Source organism: Chinchilla lanigera, unplaced genomic scaffold (genome assembly GCF_000276665.1).
Source record: "Chinchilla lanigera isolate Chin_1 unplaced genomic scaffold, ChiLan1.0 scaffold00058, whole genome shotgun sequence".
Classification (NCBI taxonomy): domain Eukaryota; kingdom Metazoa; phylum Chordata; class Mammalia; order Rodentia; family Chinchillidae; genus Chinchilla; species Chinchilla lanigera.
Window position 1 is genome coordinate 10,798,697 of NW_004955459.1, and position 18,001 is coordinate 10,816,697.

Consider the following 18,001-nt stretch of genomic DNA (forward strand, 5'->3'; position numbering starts at 1 on the left):
GGAACTTGGAAGCACAGGGACAATGGCTTTGGGGGACCGCATTCATTATCAACTCTGTACTTTCAGGGTCCCTCATCTGAAACCCCAGCCCCTCCTCACACAATGTTTCCTGCGCTCGTGGAGTGAAAGTGGGTATTCCTCTTGCATTTCCACTGCCAGGTCCATGGGCGGGCGGGACGAACACACAGAGGTGTCAAAGCAGACAGATAGGTGAGATGGAAGGAAACTGCTCCAATCAGGGCCAGATGGGAAGCCAAAGCCAAACAGGATTTGAGACAGGAAAGCTAAGGATGGCTGACGTGTGACGGGGAATGCGGCACCGGCATGGGCTGCTAAGGGTGGAGAGAACTCCGAGTGGCAAGAACAGCTGCCTCCAGCTGCCTGGGGAGCAGGCACTAACGGCCGGCCTGAAAGGAGCAGCTAATGGAGGTTTGAGAGCCCTGCAAGGCTGGGTTCAGAGCTTGCTGGAGAGGGAGGGGTCGGGGCCGCTCTGGGCGTGGCCTGTCTTCCAAGGTGAGCGCAAGTAGCAGCCCCAGGAAGGGGCTGGGAGGAGTGTTGCTGAACTTACTGTAAAGCCAATAGGCAAACTTCCGGAAGCCCCTCCCCGCCTTCCACCCCAGCGGTTGTTCTTAAACTTACAAGAAGCCACGCACGGGGTGCCATTAAGACTCCTGAGGGTCCTGCGTGAGGTTGGAGCAAGCGGGGAACAGAACGAGAGCCAGAGGAAACTAGGTCTCCAACCGTGTCCCTCGAGCGCCCTCTACTGGCAAGGTTTAGTATCGTGCCACTTGGCGAAGGAGACAAATTTGCAGGTTCAGTTTGAGGATCACTTATATTTGCAAGACAGCAAAGGACGGTTTGGGAGACGTGGGACAATAAATTGATAAGTAGTACACTCACAGTCAGGAGTGTGAGTCTGAGTACACACACACACATACACACACACACACACACACACCGTGCCCCTGTGGTCCTGGCTGTACCCCCACAGACTCAGCCTTTCTGCTTCCGCTCCCCAGAGCTGCCATTCAGGTGGCACCGAATGAGCTCTTAAATACGTCATGCAGGCCAAAGAACACTGCCTGGGTCTTTGCCAAGTCGATATTGCACCCAGATCTGCAGCTGGCCTCACAACTGTCACATAAGTGCCCCTTCACTCTAGGAAGTGCCCCGCTTCAGGTGGCAATTGACGTGGTCCCCGACTGCAGAACGTCCCCACACTGCCAGCAGACAAGAGGCTGAGCACTGGGCTTGCTCTGCTGTGGCCATGGCCAGTTACCGCTCCTCTCTCTAACCAGGCCCACGGGGCTGGAGTTCGGGCGACGACGTGAGATGGCGTGAGAAGAACCAGGCACAGGTTGTGGCCTGAGGATGCAGCAGCCCCCATCCCCGCTCCCCCGCCTTCCCACCACTGTCCGTCCCATCACGTAGTCTCGGTCTATCTTTCAGACAGGTGACAGGAGGCGTTCCTGACAGCAGGGACAGAGACACTATGGGACAGTCACCACCAAAGGGGAGATTCAAGGGTGGAGCCGCAGCTTGTTCTGGAAGGAGATCCGCTGAAAGGACCGGGAACTGCTGACCAGATGGGGACGCTGGAACGCTCTCCCCAGCCCACGCCTCCCTCCCACTTCCCCGAGGGCGTTTGGAGCCAGAAGCCGGGAGCTCAGGCCACCCTTTCGGGAGGCGGGGCTGGCCCAGGCATTGATTCTATGGGCAGAGATTTCACTTATTCGCTTATATGAGGCGGGTGTAATACAAAAGGGTAAAATAAGGGAGAGATGGCAAGAAACAGGAAGGTAGGCTTTGTGGAGTTGGGAACATGAACAAGGGACGAGAAGGGAGGATCGAACATGACCAACATATTAATTCCCCCAAATGAATGTAATTTTTATGTACCACAAACATACCAATGAAACAATTTTTTAAGGGAGGGACTGGCTCTTTGTCGGCTGTGAGTGTGTCATAAGCTAGTCTGGACTCAACAGAAAACTAACTTATCTGTGAAAGACCCAGTGCACCAACTTGGAATGAATCAGAAGTTGTTTGTGTGTATGATTTTTTAAAATTAAACTTCTCAGAAAGATTCCACAGGCTAAAGTGTCCCGTGATCGCCACCTGGTGGTGGAGATGTGGAACACACTCCTTGAGCATTTGTGCTTCGTGGGCTGCTACCCCGAGACCCTTGCAAAAGCAGTAGCCTAGATCGGGCACCCTGTGCAGATGACCTGATGGAGGCTGATAATGAGGGCTGCTTGGAAGCGCGTGCCTTCCTGAGGACGCCCTGTGGCGCTGCCTCTGCGGTGCTCTACCAGGCTTGCTGCCCTGCGTCCAGGAAGCGGTTACTCAAGGTCTCCCTGCCTAGGCACTGTTGACATTTGAACCGGGTAATTCTCTGTCACTGAGGCTTGGTGGTGCTGCTCTACCGGTTGTAGTATATTTAGCAGCATTCTTTCAATCACTAGATCCTAGTAACAACTTCCACCTAGCAATGATAGTCAAAAATGTCTTCAGATGTACCATACATCCTAGGGGAAGGAATATAGCACAAAAATCGTCTCAGACGAGAAGTACTGGGCTACTCAACCAGATAGCTGTTCATGTAACAAGCGTCCAAGCTCTGAGCACAACGGCAAGGAGGACAGCCAGCGGTGACTCTGTCCACATCAGATCAACAGCACTTGCACAGGATAGGGTCCTAGGAAACAATGATGAATCAATCCCCAGGCTTGGGCTTTCAGAGCCCCCTGTGACCCCATAAAGCTTTGCTCCAGGCACCCCATTCCCTATGCTCACATGCAGGCATTTTGAAGTTGAGCCTTTTGGGTCATAGTCCACAGATGAGCTCTGAAAAACACATCCCTTCAAATGAGGTCTAGGTAGGTACAAGGGGCCACTGTCCCCAGATCAGAAGGGTCCTTGAGCAATCTTAAGAATAACTATCATTTTGTCAGCTTAAAATACACATCCAGCTCCATGCTCGGTACTTTTCTGCCTTGAATCCTCACACACTGGGTGCTGTTCTACAAATGAGAAGATTGGGTAGCTGGCAGGAATTGGTAACCTGCCCATGAACTCAGGGCTCCTGGTAGAGCTGAGTTTGGGGCTCACATTTCACAAACCTACAAGCCTCCACCATGCCAAATAAGAAGCCTTTGACACTCTCTGGAGCTTGTCATCAGTAGGCTTTGCTGAAGATGTCCTTTTCCTCTGCCTTGGTTATGCAAACTTTGTCTTCTTTAACAAACTGGAGGTATCACGAGGAAAGGGACAGTACCGTCTGCCAGTAGTTGCAACTTTCACAGCCATCATGCTGCTTGGCAAGTAAATATCTAAAGCACCTGCAGGATCCCAAAGGTGTCTGCTCCCATGCAGAGTGTGTCTCAAAGGTCAGTGCTTGCTCTTCCCGGAAGTCTCTGGAATGCTACACACTGAGTCAGCCCCATCTTCCTTGGAACCATAGCTAATAAAGAGATCCATCTCATCTGCACCTACATGTCCCACCGGTGGCAAACTAATTAGGTTCTTTTGACAATTAACTATTCGTAATTAAAGAGGAGCAAAGCCCATGTGTCATTCTTAGACTTCATCCATTAAACAACAATGTCCAATTTTGCAATCTCTCTTCAGACAAGGAGATATGGCACATGTGTGGGCTAAGAATTCTCCAGCTATGCTAACCTAAATTTAATTATGCACAGAGAACAGAGGTTTAACTTCATCCCTCCTAGAAGTACTGTAATTAAAACTCAATTAGGGGCAGCATCGGCCAACATCATTATTCAAGTGTCACCCTTTTGAAGAGACAAATAGCTCAGCACTGTTCACACAGGCACTGCCTGGAGCTTTCACAAGTGCAGGGGTCACTGGGACCAGTCTGTCTTTCCAGTTTTCTAAAAACACCGTGTGTCAGCTGCTTCCTCTTTACTTACAACTTTTTGAAAGTGTTCTTTCTAAACATCCAGGTCTATGGAGGAATCAGCCACTCTGATGGGTTGTCTGATAATAATTTGTCAAGAGTTTGTCACAGTACAGATGTTTCATGTAGAGTATCTTACGCCATCTTTTTCTTTAACTATAGGAAGTAGCTGTCATCCTTATTCAAGGCTTAAAACATTTAAAGAAGTTTGCAGTCACCCCAATGTGAAATAGTTGGGAACGGGCAAGATTTAAGCTGACCGGTTTGTCTCCAGAGTCAGTGTAACAGAAAATGCCCACTCCCAAGCCAGTATACTTCAGTTTCTTAGAGGTTAATAGTTCCTGCTCCAGTTCGGTTGCTTCTGTCTCAGAAATGGCTGGTCACTGTGATGCACATTGTATAAACCAATCCCCATTGAGAAAGCATTCTGCCTCTGTACTTCCTGCTTGCTTATCCATGTAAGTCCTAGACCACCAGAGGTCAGGGCCTGATATTCTGGGGATGATCCTGATCAGTGCCTGTTGACATAAGTAAATCTGCCTCCAAATGCTGGGTGCTGTTTCAGTGTTTCTACTTGCTATTGCATCAGCTCTTAGCCATGATGCTATGTTGGTGTTTTGAAATTGTTTTCTAAATATCTCATATTTGACATCAGAGATAGTCTTACTCTATTTAACTGTACATGCACACAACAAAAGGAGGGTTCTGAATTCTTCCAATGAGCCATGAGGCTGCCTGTAGAGTCTTGCTGGTATTGGATGGTGAGGGCTGTGTCAGTCATTCATCCAGATGCTCATGGCCTCACCTGACTGAGAAAGATGTCATTCCAGTGAATCCCACTCCTCCCAAGTGCAGGACATAGCACCACAAAGCTAGAGAGGCCCAGGACACACCAAGGTGGTCCCTATTTTCCATGCTTCAAAAAGGTTCTATGAAATCCATGGGACTCTCTATGTCAGTGCCTTGTTAGGAACTTTCCTTCCTAAACCCCTGCCAGAAGTCAAGCTGACTTCTTCATAGTTTGAGATCAGTTTTAAGGGAACTGTGGATTTTGCCTATCAGCTCTGCAGAGGCAAGACCCAGGCACCACCCCACAGCCAGGGAAACCCATCCTAGTGCACATGTTTGGTGAGGCTGCCTGCAGAGATCGCCACAGCAGCAGACAATACTGTGGCTCATTCTGGGGCCTCCACAAGCCATGTCCTCCAAAGAGGTCAGGCATAACATCGAGGGCCAGCAGGTGCAGTTGGAAAATTGTGACTTTCTCAGGAGCACCCGCCAAAGGGGGTGAGTGGGCTCACACCTTACTCTAGCCAAAGGAAGCCAGTGACAGGAATCTATGTACTGGCTCCAGAGTGCCCAGCTCACAGCGCCTCTCCTGCTTCCCACACAGAACATGCAGCACGTTAGGATGCTCTGGAACCAACACTCTGACCCCACCCTAGGGCAGGAGGCAGCCACTAGGAGGCACTGCTGGGAACGACCATCCCTTCCTCTTCCCCTTCCTCCTCCCCTCTCCAGTCAGGTCCCCTCTTCCCCATTACTTCACTCTTATTCTCCCAAGTTTCTACTCTTCTGGCTTCCACCAGTTTTAGAGATGAACAGGTAGTGCAATTAAAATAATACACTATAATAAAAGTTATGTTTGCGCTCCCAAGGAAGCCAGGTGTCACAACAAGAATAGGCAAGCTGGGTACTGAGGTAAATGCACATGTGCATTTGTGTTGGGAGGGATTGATAGCTTTCATTCAGACTCCTAAGATAATTACTCTAAAACCCCAGGAAGGTATGACTCCCACAAACAGGCAACAAGTTCAACCCTGGGGCTTCTGGTATTCTACTCCCTATAAGTAAGTCTCTAAATCCTGCTCACCTTAGATGGGGGATTATGCATCATGTGGATCCTAGGAGGCCAGATCAACTGTGGTTTGAAAACATTAAATGAAAAATTCCACAAATAGATAATTCACATGCTTCAAGTTGGATGCCAATCTGAGTAGAATGATGCAGTCTTACACCACCTTACTCTACCCCATCCAGGACAAACTATCTAGTTGTCCAATGTATCCACACTGTATATACTACCCACTCACAGACACTCAGTAGCCATCTCAATTATCATGGCATTGCAGGGCTGTTGTTCAAGTAACAATTACTGCACTTAATACTGGCCTCTAAGCTCAAAAGTATTGATGTTGCAATTCAGATACGCCAAAGAGAAGCCATAAAGTGCTTCCTTTAAGCAAAAAAGATGAAAGTGCAATAAGATATTTTGAGAGAAATAGTACATTTACATAACTTTTATTATAGTATATTATTTTAATTGTTGTATTTTACTACTATTATAATTGTTACTGTGCCAAATTTGTGTATTGAACATCATCGGTATGTACAGATACTCTAGTATATGCAGGGTTCAGTACTACCCTTGGCTTCCAGCATTCACTGGGGTTCTTGGAATCCGTTTCCCATGGTTAAGGGTGATTATTGCACATGCTCATTGGATCATGATCCTTGCTGATGAAGTCCTGATCTTCTGAAGTGGGTAACGGTGGAGAATCCTCATGCAGGGCTAGGGATCCCAAGCCTGCCATTCCCTGCCCCTGCATCTCTGAGATTATCCTTCCCTTTTATCACTTGTTCCTGAACTTTAGCATGCAGATGCTCCCTGGCAACTCAAAGTCCAGTCTCTATACTGTTCCTTGGTGAGGGAGACAGGTCATCACAGACACTCTCATGGCCTGCATGGTGTCTGCCCTGCCCCAGGGCCAGCACTGGCACTGCCAAGGCACTGCCTGTCCTGTGAGGCTCTGGTCATGCTGTGGACCCTGCTTTCCCCTCTTAGTACCCTAATTCAAGTTTTGAGAATCAAGAAAGGATCCACAGCTGGGCATGGTGATACACACCTGTGATTGCTTGCACTCTGGGAGGCTAAAGCAGGAAGATCTTGACTCCAAGTCCAGCCTAGGAAATTTAGTGACTTAGGGAAGCCCTGTCACAAAATGAAAAGGCCTGGGGATGTAGCTCAGTGCAAAGGACCTGGGTTCAATCCCCAGTACCAAAAAATTAAAAATTCAAAAAACAGAAGGACTTTGTAGAAAAAACATGCACTCAACCATCCAGCCAGAGCCCTCTGCCGGCCCCTCCTATGTAACCCTGTGCCCACATCCCCTTCATGGGGCTGTTTTTCCTCACCATACCCTCATTTGCCTTAAAACCAGGAAGAACAACTCTCGTAGCTCCAAGGGAAGAAGAGATGATGATGCAGACGATGACTGTGGGGTGCCTTCTTCCTCTGCTTAGGGCTCAGCTTTCTGCCCAGCAAGGGGGTCCACTAGGGCTGTGCATGATCCTTGCCCCCTCTGAGAGCAGCTTCTCTAAGAAGCCCTTCCAGGCATCTCTTCACACAGGCTTTTATGGTTTGTGTCTGGATGTCCCCCCAAAGCTTCATGCAGTCATGGGGGTGGTTTCTAGAGTTTGTGATTGACTGATGGTCCAATGCTGGGATTATAGGTGTGAGAGCTACACCGACCCTGGAGTGGGGGGAGTAACCCGCATACAGTATAAGGGAGGGAAGGAAAGAGGCTTGCGCTCTGCTGCTCCTCCCTTTTGCTCTTATTGCTTTTGCTGTCTTCTGCCACCATGAACTGTTGTCCTTTGCCATGTGCCACTCTGCCTTGGAGCCAACCAAGTATGGACTGAAACCTCCACAAACTGATCTAAATAAACCTTTCCCTCGTTAATTTGGAATGGGGCATTTTGTCTCCGAAAGAGAAAAGTAATGAAGACACAGGCTTTACCCCCGAGAACCACTGGGGTAAAGAGGTAAGGGAATGGGGCCCTGGGCCTTAAGCTAGCAGAGCACTGCTTTTACTGAAAGTGTATGTTATACATCAGTTTCTGCAAATGCAGTTTTCTAGAGGTCTTTTAATTCCCACTTGAATAAGAGCAAGAAAACAGTTGTAAAGTTGAACCAATATTATTAGGGCTATCACTGTTATCGTTATTTCTTATACACAATCTCTGATTTGAAATCATTAATCCCAAAGGCTCAGAAAATCATGTTTTGCCTAGTTTATCTGGCAAATGTGTCCTCAGGATGTGAAGTCGTTTCTCATGTTTATCGTTTAGCTTGGTTTGAAAACTTCTCTGTGAAGACAGGTGTGGTGGTGCACGCCTATAATCCCAGCACTTGGGAGGCTGAGGCTGGAGAACCACCATGACTTCAAGACCAACCTGGGCCACACAGTTCAAGGCCAGCCTGGTCTACATAGTGAGACCCTCAAAAAAAAAAAAAAAAAAAAAAAAAAAGAAAGAAAGAAAACTTCTCTGTGTTATGGGCTTGATTTCAGGGTACTGCTCCAGATCCGTGGTATCAGGCGATATGTGGTGCTAACATCATATCACCTTCCAAAGCACTCTGGAATTCTGAATCTACAAATGCAGTTTTAAATAAGGGATTATGGACCTTCTTATAATCGTTGTCAATGATATGGTTGATGCTATTTAAGAGTGGTAGAGAGGGTGTGGGATTAAGTCCCCACAACTGGTCCTCAAATTTCTCCTCTAAGAACCACTGGTCCTCAGACACACCGTTACCTAATTCTCCATGGCCTACAGCTGGCTTCAACAGCTCTGCCTAGGGGCACATGACTGCCAGGGCTCAAAGCTGTAACAGGGCACATACTCCACACCAGACCCCTTCACACTGTAGCTGCTTTCCCAGCCGGAGCATTTGTGGTGAACTTCCCCAGTGTGTTGCAGGTGAGCTGTGGCTCTAAGCCCCAGGCAGAGCCAGAGAGGACTGGGGTGGCTGTCAGCACCAGCCATAATGAATCAGGGAATCAGATAACAAGGCAATTATCTCCAGCATCTTACTCAAAGGCAGCGCTGGGTAACCTGCTGATGCTTGCCAGCTGTCCCCACCCCTGGCCCTGTCCCCACCCCTCCTGTCCCCACCCCTTCCAGCCAAATGTCAATCAGTCAGAGAAGGGAAGGGGAGGGACTGGAGTCTCTGTTTAAGAAGTCCTGGGCCCAGAAGCAGAGGCTGCTAAGACCAAGGACTCAGAGATGCCTGTGGACCTCAGAGAGACCGGGCCATGGCCACTGTATTTTCCACAATGTTCTAAGGTCCTAGCATGGCAGTGACGTTTAGCGGGGGCCCAAGTCTTCTGAGCTGAGTGAATTCACAAAGCCAAGTGTCCCCTGCCCGTTCATCTTCCTCAGATCATAGTAGGTAAAATAGTCAGCATCGTACTGTAGGACCTTTACTACCTTGCCTACTAAGTGTCCAGTTCAGACTTCATCATACCACATAAAAGAGATTTTTGTCCCCATTTTATAGACAACAAATTGCACTACACAAACACAAAAACCCCTTCTGCAGGTCATCCAGATTATCTGGGGCCAGACTGCAAATCCCAGACCACCTGCCTTCAAAGTTGGAGTCACCTCTTCCCTGTTCTCCTGCCCAGAATGAGCACTTGCCATTTTCATCCCACCCCGAAGCGGGCCCCGGTGCATTGCACCTCTTCATTTTCTGATGGAAGAGACCACTAGGGCTTCCAAGAGGACACTGACTGCTTCTGCAGTGAGTATCCAGGAGGCAAGGAAGGAGGGGAATGATGGAGAAGAGGAGGAAGATGGGGTGAGGAGAGGGCATCTCCCCTGCCTGCCTCTGGGATCCCACCCCACAGTTTGTCTTGATTCTCAAGCCACCTTTGCCCAGTCCTGATCTGAGTGACAGCCTGCAGCTTTCTCCCCTCCCTCACCTGTGACCAGCCCTGGCATCTGCCCTGGGTTTGAGGGCTGCACAGATTAGCGTCACCCCTGAGAGCTCAGTCCTCAACCTTGTTTCCAGTCACACCCTGCCCTTCACCTCCACTGTCTCCAGAGAACCTGTCCCAAACCTGCAGTGTCCCTGGGGCAAAGCTGCTGCCACCCAGATCCACTGGACTGAACCAAACAGAAAGTGCAGGGAGAGCCTGCTTATTCTATCAGGCACGTGACACTGGCCAGAAGGTGAACTGTGCCTTAGTACAAGTATTCTTACGGTGTTTGGTTTTAGAAATTACATAGGGCAATATTTTATTCACCATAAGCAAGAAGAAAAATTTGTTTGCAGAATTCCCTCACCATCTTTTCTTCTATTCTTTTCCTATAAACAATGCACACACGTCCATTTAAGGGTTAGAGTAGCTTCTCTTCATGGTCATGACCTCAAGAACAAACTTCCAGGGCATTTATGGCAAAAATGTAATATACCGCAAGAAATCGAACTGTGTCTTAAGCAATCTGGGTTCCAGTCCTGGCTTCATCATAACCAACATGTAGCTTGGGGCAAATCAGTTAATCATTCTGGGCTTCTACTGTCTCCTCTGCAAAGATGACTACTAGGTCAAATGGTCTTTCTCACTCATTCTCCCTAACAGGTAAATGACTGGTACAGCAAGCTGGGTTGGCCTTCCAGAGGTGGTTGCACATTTGTTGGAAGTGAAGTTTTCACTAGGCTAAGAGACCTCTGGACTTAAGTGGCAGATTGAAGGAGAATGAGAAAGCATAGAAAGTTCTGGAACACACATTGAGCCATGGAATGGGAGACTCTCACAGCTGGAGAGTATGTTAGCGATCACCTTGTTCACCTTTCTCGTTTCATAAAAGGAGGGGCTTAAGCCCAGAGAGGGGAGGTGACTTGTCCACTGCTTATTGCGTTGGACCCCAAGTGTGTCTTTCCTCTTGCGTTTCCACAGGCAGGTGCATCGGCGGGCAGGACAAACACAGATGGTGTCAAAGCAGACAGATATGAAAGGTGGAAGGAAACTACAATTAAGATGTGTTATGTGCATGTACCAATCCCCGGGATGAGTGTGATTATTACATACTGCAAATGGATTCCAGTAAAATTTTTTAAAAATAAAATAGAACAAAATAAAATGAAAATTGAAAACCAAAGGGAACTGCACCAGTCAGATGGGAGACTGAGGCCACACAGGATGTGAGACAGGAAAGTTACAGACCACTGAAGAGTGACAGTGGACTTGATGCCAGAGTACAGGTTTCACGCAATCCATCCTCCAGTGTGGAGAGGATCCCTTCTAGAAGGTGAGTTGTTTTTCTCTTTTGTTTGTACTTGGGATCAAACCAGGGCTCCCTGCACGGTAGGCAGGTTCTATACCACTGACCACACCCAACCTTTAGTTTAAAACAGTGCAGCAGCCTCCTGCTGCTCACGGTTGCGTGGGTCCCTTTGCCAGATCTTGCAGATGGACTGGCTCTGTCCCCCAGCTGACCCAGCCTACGCCTGCCTCTGCTTCCCTCCTTCAGGTCTGAGTTCTGACGTCACCGCTGCAGGGCTCTGCCTTGACCTAAACAGCAAGCTCAGGTCATGTCTGATGGGGCACCCGGCTGTGATCCTTCAGCGCCTCATCTTTCACCTGTTCTGGCACTGGGCAGAACCACCCTGTCCAGATTTTCATTCTACCGTCTCCCTGTTGATGCTAACAAGAAACTATAAGTGATACATCCATAATTACCAATGTGCAATTACTATGTGCCAGCTCTTCTTGTGACTAGGGCTTTCAAAGTCCCCCCTAATTCTCACAAGCCACCATTTATATATATGGTATATATAGTATATGTATGGTGTATATATATATATATAAGTGGTATATATATATATAATATATAATTTTTTGACAAAGATGTCAAAGTTATTTAATGGGGAAAATAAAGTTTTTTCAATAAACGTACTGAACCAACTGAAATTCTATATATATGCAAAAGAAATATGTGATCAAACAATAGAGTGAATGTTTAAAATTTAAAATAGGTATTACAGTAAAAGACATATAGCATTAATCCCCTTCAAAACACTCCTCTTCCCTTTGAACACAATTATCTCATCATTTCTGCCACTTTCTGTTTTTCTTTTTGATGAGGGGGAGGTACCAGGAATCGAACTCAGGACCTTGTGCTTGCCAGGCAGGCACTGTGCCTGCTAAGCTGTATCTCTGGCCCTTCTACCACTTTCTGAAACAGTTCCAGACGTTCTCTTTCCTGAGTGTCTTTTTGTGGCTGCCTTAATGTCCTGGATTGATTCAAAATATTTACAGCAGTTTCTGTAAAATAAAAACATGACAGTGTGTCCTTCTTTACCACACTCTCTGGATTTGGTGCCATACCATTCTGGCTCTTCCCCAAAGCCAACATGACGGTGAAAGGTAAATGCTTTGTACAGATTCCGAACATTAAGACAGCCAGGAAAGTTCAGCTAAAGTCACTCACAAAAGAGAACTTCCAGAACTGCTTCAGAGTGGCAAGAATAGTGGGATGAATGTGTTCAAAGTAAAGGGGAGTATTCTGAGGGTCATTAATGACAATGTGTCTTTCATTGTAGTGCATTTCTAAAATTTAAGCATTCACTATATATTCTGATTACACTTTATATATACGCTGAACCAAACTGAATTCCATTAACCCTTGTCTAATGTCATATATAAGACTTGATTTGTGTAGGGAAAATCATGGAAGAAAATATAGAGATAACACTGTAGCTTTGAGTTAAGTAATGATTTCTTAGAGAAAACATAAAAATATTCAAACCACAAAAGAAAAAGAATAAACTTCATCAAAATCAAAATTTGGAAACTAAAATCATTAAAATTTGGGGTTAGGCGTGTAGCTCAGTGTTAGAGAACTTGCCTAGCATGTGTGAGGCTTTGAGTTTAATCCTTAGCATGATCAATCAATCAATAAGTAAGTAGGTAAGTAAGTAGATAAATGCTCGTCTTTCAAAGACACTATTAAGAAAATGAAAATACAAACCACAGACTGGGAAAACTTTTCGCCAAACACATATCTAACAAAAGACTTATATCCATAATATGTAAAGAATTCTTATAATTTAAAAAGAGGACAACCTAGTTTTCAAGAGGACAAAAGATTTTAACAGCACTTAATGGAAGAAGATATCCAAATGGTCCATAAGTCCATACTTAAAAGCCAAAATGAGATACCATCATTCATTTCTCATTCAGGAAGGTAGAAATGCAAAATTGAGCAATTATTTTGAATAAGAGTCTGGCAGCTTCTTCTCATATCAAACATATATTTATCAAAAGGCTTGAGAATTCCACTCTGAGGTATTTACTCAAAAGAAATGAAAAGCACTTTATGTAAATAACTGTAGCTAATATTGGTGTAGCTTTAAAAATGAAAGCCCTTGAAATGGAAAAGAAAACTTCCCAAATTGTCATCAACAAGTAAATCGATAAACACAACATAGACTATCACAGTGCAATACACATCCCTCTTCACTAAAAAGAATTGAGCTGCTGACATCTACTTCAGCACAGACGGCTCTCACAGTAACCATGCCAAGTGAAGCAAAGGGGTGCAGAAGACAGCAGGGTGCACCTTCCTGCATTTGTATGACATCGAGAAAAGAAAAAACCTTAGGGACAGAAACCAAATCAGTGGTGGCCAGCAGCTGCCGGTTGTAAAGGGGAGGAGGAAATGTTTGAGGTGCTGTACTGTTCTCTGTCTCCATGATAATGATGGCTTCAGAGCAAGTGCCTCAGTCAAGACTGTGATATGGTGAAAATTGGTGAATTTGATTTCATGTAAATTACACTTCAATTAAGCTGATTTATTTAAAAATGGAAGAGATATGAAGTCTTGATTTCAACTGCCAGTACCACAAAAAAGAATGAAAGAAAAGAAAAAAAAAGATAAGAAAAGAAAAAGAAAACTTCAGTGCCTATCATAGTCCAGAAATTCAGCTCCTGGCTGTATCACCAACATAAAGGGCACACATGTGCACTAAAAGATATGCCGAAGGATGTTCACAGCAGCCTCACTGTAATAGCCCCAAACTGGAAACAACCCAAGTGTCCATCAATAGTAAAATGATGAACTGTGCTTTGGGAGGCTGAGGCAGGAGGATAAGTTTGAAGCCAGCCTGGACAATTTCACAACTTAGTGAGACCATGTCTCAAAATTTTTAAAAAGGAGTGGCTAAGGATGTAGCTTACATAAAGGCCCTGGTTTCAATATACAGTATTACAAAACAACAACAAAAAGAGGAATTGTGGTGTACTGTACAATGTATGTGTTTTTCAGTTACTGTAGCTGAATAAAAGCCAACTATGGCTACATGCAATATCCCAGGCAAATCAAATAGACATAATGCTGAATGACAGAACTGTATGCAAAAGAGTACTGTATATAATACCATTTATAGGAACTTTGAAAAAGCACAAATAAGCTGTGTGATTGAAATCCTAATAATGGCCACCTATGAAATAAACTCTCTGGAGGGTGGAAATATTGAATTTCTAGATACCCGTGGTAGCAACACAGGTGTATACAGATGTAAAAGTTCAGTAAGGCGGACACTTCAGATTGTGAACTTAGCTTGCTTTACTAAATATGTCATATCTTAATTTTAAAATTCTTTCAAGATGTACATATAAAGTATTTAATGGGGGCTGTGGATGTAGCTCAGTGGTATAGCATTTGCCTAGCATGCTTAAGGCCGTGGGTTTGATCCCCAGCACTCTAAAAAAGAAATTCCTTGAATCTGCACTTGGCAGATAAACAGAAAAGTTAGGTCTGTATTTTTAATCTGCTGTCTGAAAACAAACAAACAAACAAACACGCAAACAAACAGAATAGCAGTAGTATATTCAATGGACCTGTGGAGCCTTCTTATGAGTCAAGACTTGTCTGAGAGTGGTCCTGACAGCCTGGAAAATTACAATCTGCACAGTCATGTGTGTCTCACATTGAATGTACTAATTATAACCATTTCTTATCTGTTCCTCAGATCAGATTTTCCAACCACTGCCTCCAGGGCCCCTGGAGACTCCTAGTCTCCAGACAGCGGACCCTACTGCAACACGCTGTGAGCTACACAGAGCTACAGGACGGGTGCACTGCTCATTTTGCAATGCTCAGAGGGTAGGGGCCCTTTCAGGTGCTTCCATGTTACTCTGGTTCAACTGTGGGTGTGCAAAATCACTGTTGTCCCAAGGCCTCTTTACACCATGACAATCTTTATTGTAAGCGATGGCTCTGAGTCCTAGCTCCCCCAGAGCTGGGGAAGGAGGGCAAATTCAGAGGTCCAAAGTGTCACAGTGTAGGTACCCACCATTCTGGGCCCACCATTTCCTTTGCACCATCCATTTCAATCCCTCATGACCTTATGTTGGAGACAGTTAAGTAAGTACAGTGTCCCTCTTTTAAAAACAGAGGTATTGTGACTCAGAAATAGTAAACGATCTGCCCAAGGTTGTACAGAAAGAAAAATGCAAGGCTGAGACTTGAATCTAGAACTTCTGATGCGTGAGTCTCACCACCAAGGGTTTGACTCACCCAAATCCTAAGCCAGTCCCTTTCCTCAGTTCTCTGTGCACAATACCAATTCCTCTCCAACTAGCCCTTTCCAGGGGACGATGGGGCTATTCACGGTGCTCCATTGCACAAAGAGGGGTGTGGGCACCCCGTCCTCTTCCTGGATGGGGGAGTGTGCTCCTTCTGTTGTTCAGTGAGTTATAGACCTCTTGACTCAAGGCAGGTGCTTGAGGCCCTGATAACAAGGCCACTCAAGGGAACTTTCTATAAGAGACAGTTAATTGTGCAAGAGAGAGGACTTGCAAGCACCAATTAATGGGGCAGTACTGCAGTTCAGGGCAAGGGCTTCTGGATTAAGATGGTGGCCTTCCACTAGCCTGCAGAAAGACAGGGAAAAAGTCACTCCTGCCTCATCTGTAGAATGAAGTATAGTAGGAGAAGTAGCATATGCTCACAGGCAGTGAGACTCAAGAGTCTGAACATGATAGTTCTCCCCAGTCTCTGATTCAGTGAAATCCCAACAAATTCCCATTAGATTTTTTTTTTGGTAAAATTTGGCAGATCATTTTGAACAATGTATAGCAGTGCAAATAGTCAAGACACTCCTGAAAAAAGAGTATGTCACAGATTGTATGAGTTAGCTTTCTGTTACTATAACAAACACATGCAATAATCAACTTATAAAGAACACAAGTATATTTTGGTTCTTAATTTTGAAGATTTCAGTCCATGGTCCTTGCCCCCGCCTTTTTGGGCTGGAGAAGTTAAAATATCCTGCAGGGAGCATGAGGTAAAGAAAAGTGCTCACCTCATGGCAGAAAGCTGGGGCAAAGAACAGGAAGGGACGGTGTCCCAGTGTCCCAGTGTCCCCTTCAAAGTCACAGCACCAATAGCCTAAATTCCTCTCTTAACACTTCCACCACCTCCCCATAGCCCTGTGCTCAGGACCTAGCCATCAACACATGCAGGCCACTCCGGATCTGGGCTCTAACAGGGCCAACTTTATATTAAAGTGTCACCATATTGTAGGACCTACATGACACATAAAGCAAAATGAGGGCTGGGTTAGACTTAACTGTGTCTGGAACTGTGACGTGACCAGGTGGCAGCATAGTGGGAGGAACCACCTGTGCTGGGGCTGTCATTCTGCAAATAGAAAAAGGTCCAGCTGGACCCTCCTCCAGGGACTCTGGGTTTTGTGGTAAATGCCAGATGCACTAAGGGCTTGCAGGTGGGAGACAAGGCTTCAAAACTTTTCAAAGAAGAGATACGTGAGTCTCTTTCTAATTCTGAATATACAAGGATTTCTTAAACATGAGAAAAAGAAAAGATTAGTAAACCTGACTACATTAAAATTAAGAACTTTGCTCACTGAAAGACACCATCTGTAACTGGTAAGATATTCATATCCAGAATGTAAAAAGAGGTCTTAACAGCCATGTGTGTTGTGTGTTTATATTCTCAGCTATTTTGGATGCCAAGGCATGAGGGTCACAAGTTCAAGCCCAGCTTGAGCAACTTAGCAAGACATTTGCCTCTAAATCAAAAATAAAAAGTGCCGGGGATATATAACTCAGTGACAGACCAGCCACGGGGTTCCACGCTTGTACCATAAAAGTAAAAACAAAAACAAAACAAAATTTAAGCCATCAGAAAAAGAACAGCTCAGCAGAAAAGAGGCGGTTCTCAGAAGAGGGAACACAATACGCAACCTCAAAAAATGCTTTATTCTGCACAAGATATGAATGAGCAGAATCAATGGAAACTTTAAATACTTTTTTGCAATTTCTGATGAATGTTTATGGATGTACTCTATTGGGAGATCAATTTGATGCATCCAAAACTGAGCATTTTGGTACATGTGACCCATTTCCCTTTTTAGTGCATGTGCTAGAGCAGGAATCAGCAAGCAAAACCCACGGACTTTTTGTTTCCTTTGGTGAATAAAGATTTGCCGGTTCTCCCCCGCACTCACTTACTTAAGTGTCATGGAAGGCTGCTCTTGTACCACAACGGCATAGGGGCTGGGGATTTAGCTCAGCAGCACAGTGCCTGCCTGGCAAGCACAAGGTCGTGAGTTTGATTCCTGGTACCAGAAAAAACAAAAAAAAAAAAAAAAAAAAAAAAAAAAAAAAAATGTACCACAACGGCAAAGCTGAGTAGTGGCTACAGAGACCATGGGCCCGACATACTTGCTAGGAGTCTTTTACAGATAATACTTGCCAACTCTAACCTAGAGAGCTCTTCTTTGAAAGTACAGCTTTGTTTTTACCTATGGGTTTTAAAAACTCACGTCATTGTGAATAGGCTTTAATTTTTAGAAAAGTTTTAGACTTACAGGAGAATTGAGAAAATAGTATGGAGCTCCCATACTTCCCTCATCCAATTTCTCCTATTGGCACTTTACATTAATGTGGTACATTTGCTACCTATGTGGCTTAATCAAAAATGTGGTGAATGTTTAAATTTTAAAGAATATTTATGCAGGAAAAGTCACATTGTCCTAAATCCCCTGACTTTGAGCACATTTATTCCATCATTCTTGCCACTTTCTGTAGCAAGTCTGGAAGACCTCTTTCCTGTCTCTTTGTGGCTTCCTCAATATCCTGAATCAATTCAAAATGTTTTTGGCAATTTCTGTTAAATAAAAACATTATGATATGTTCTCATCCACCTAATTCACCCTCCCTGTCTGGCACTGTGAAATTTCTGGCTCTTCCACAAAGTCAA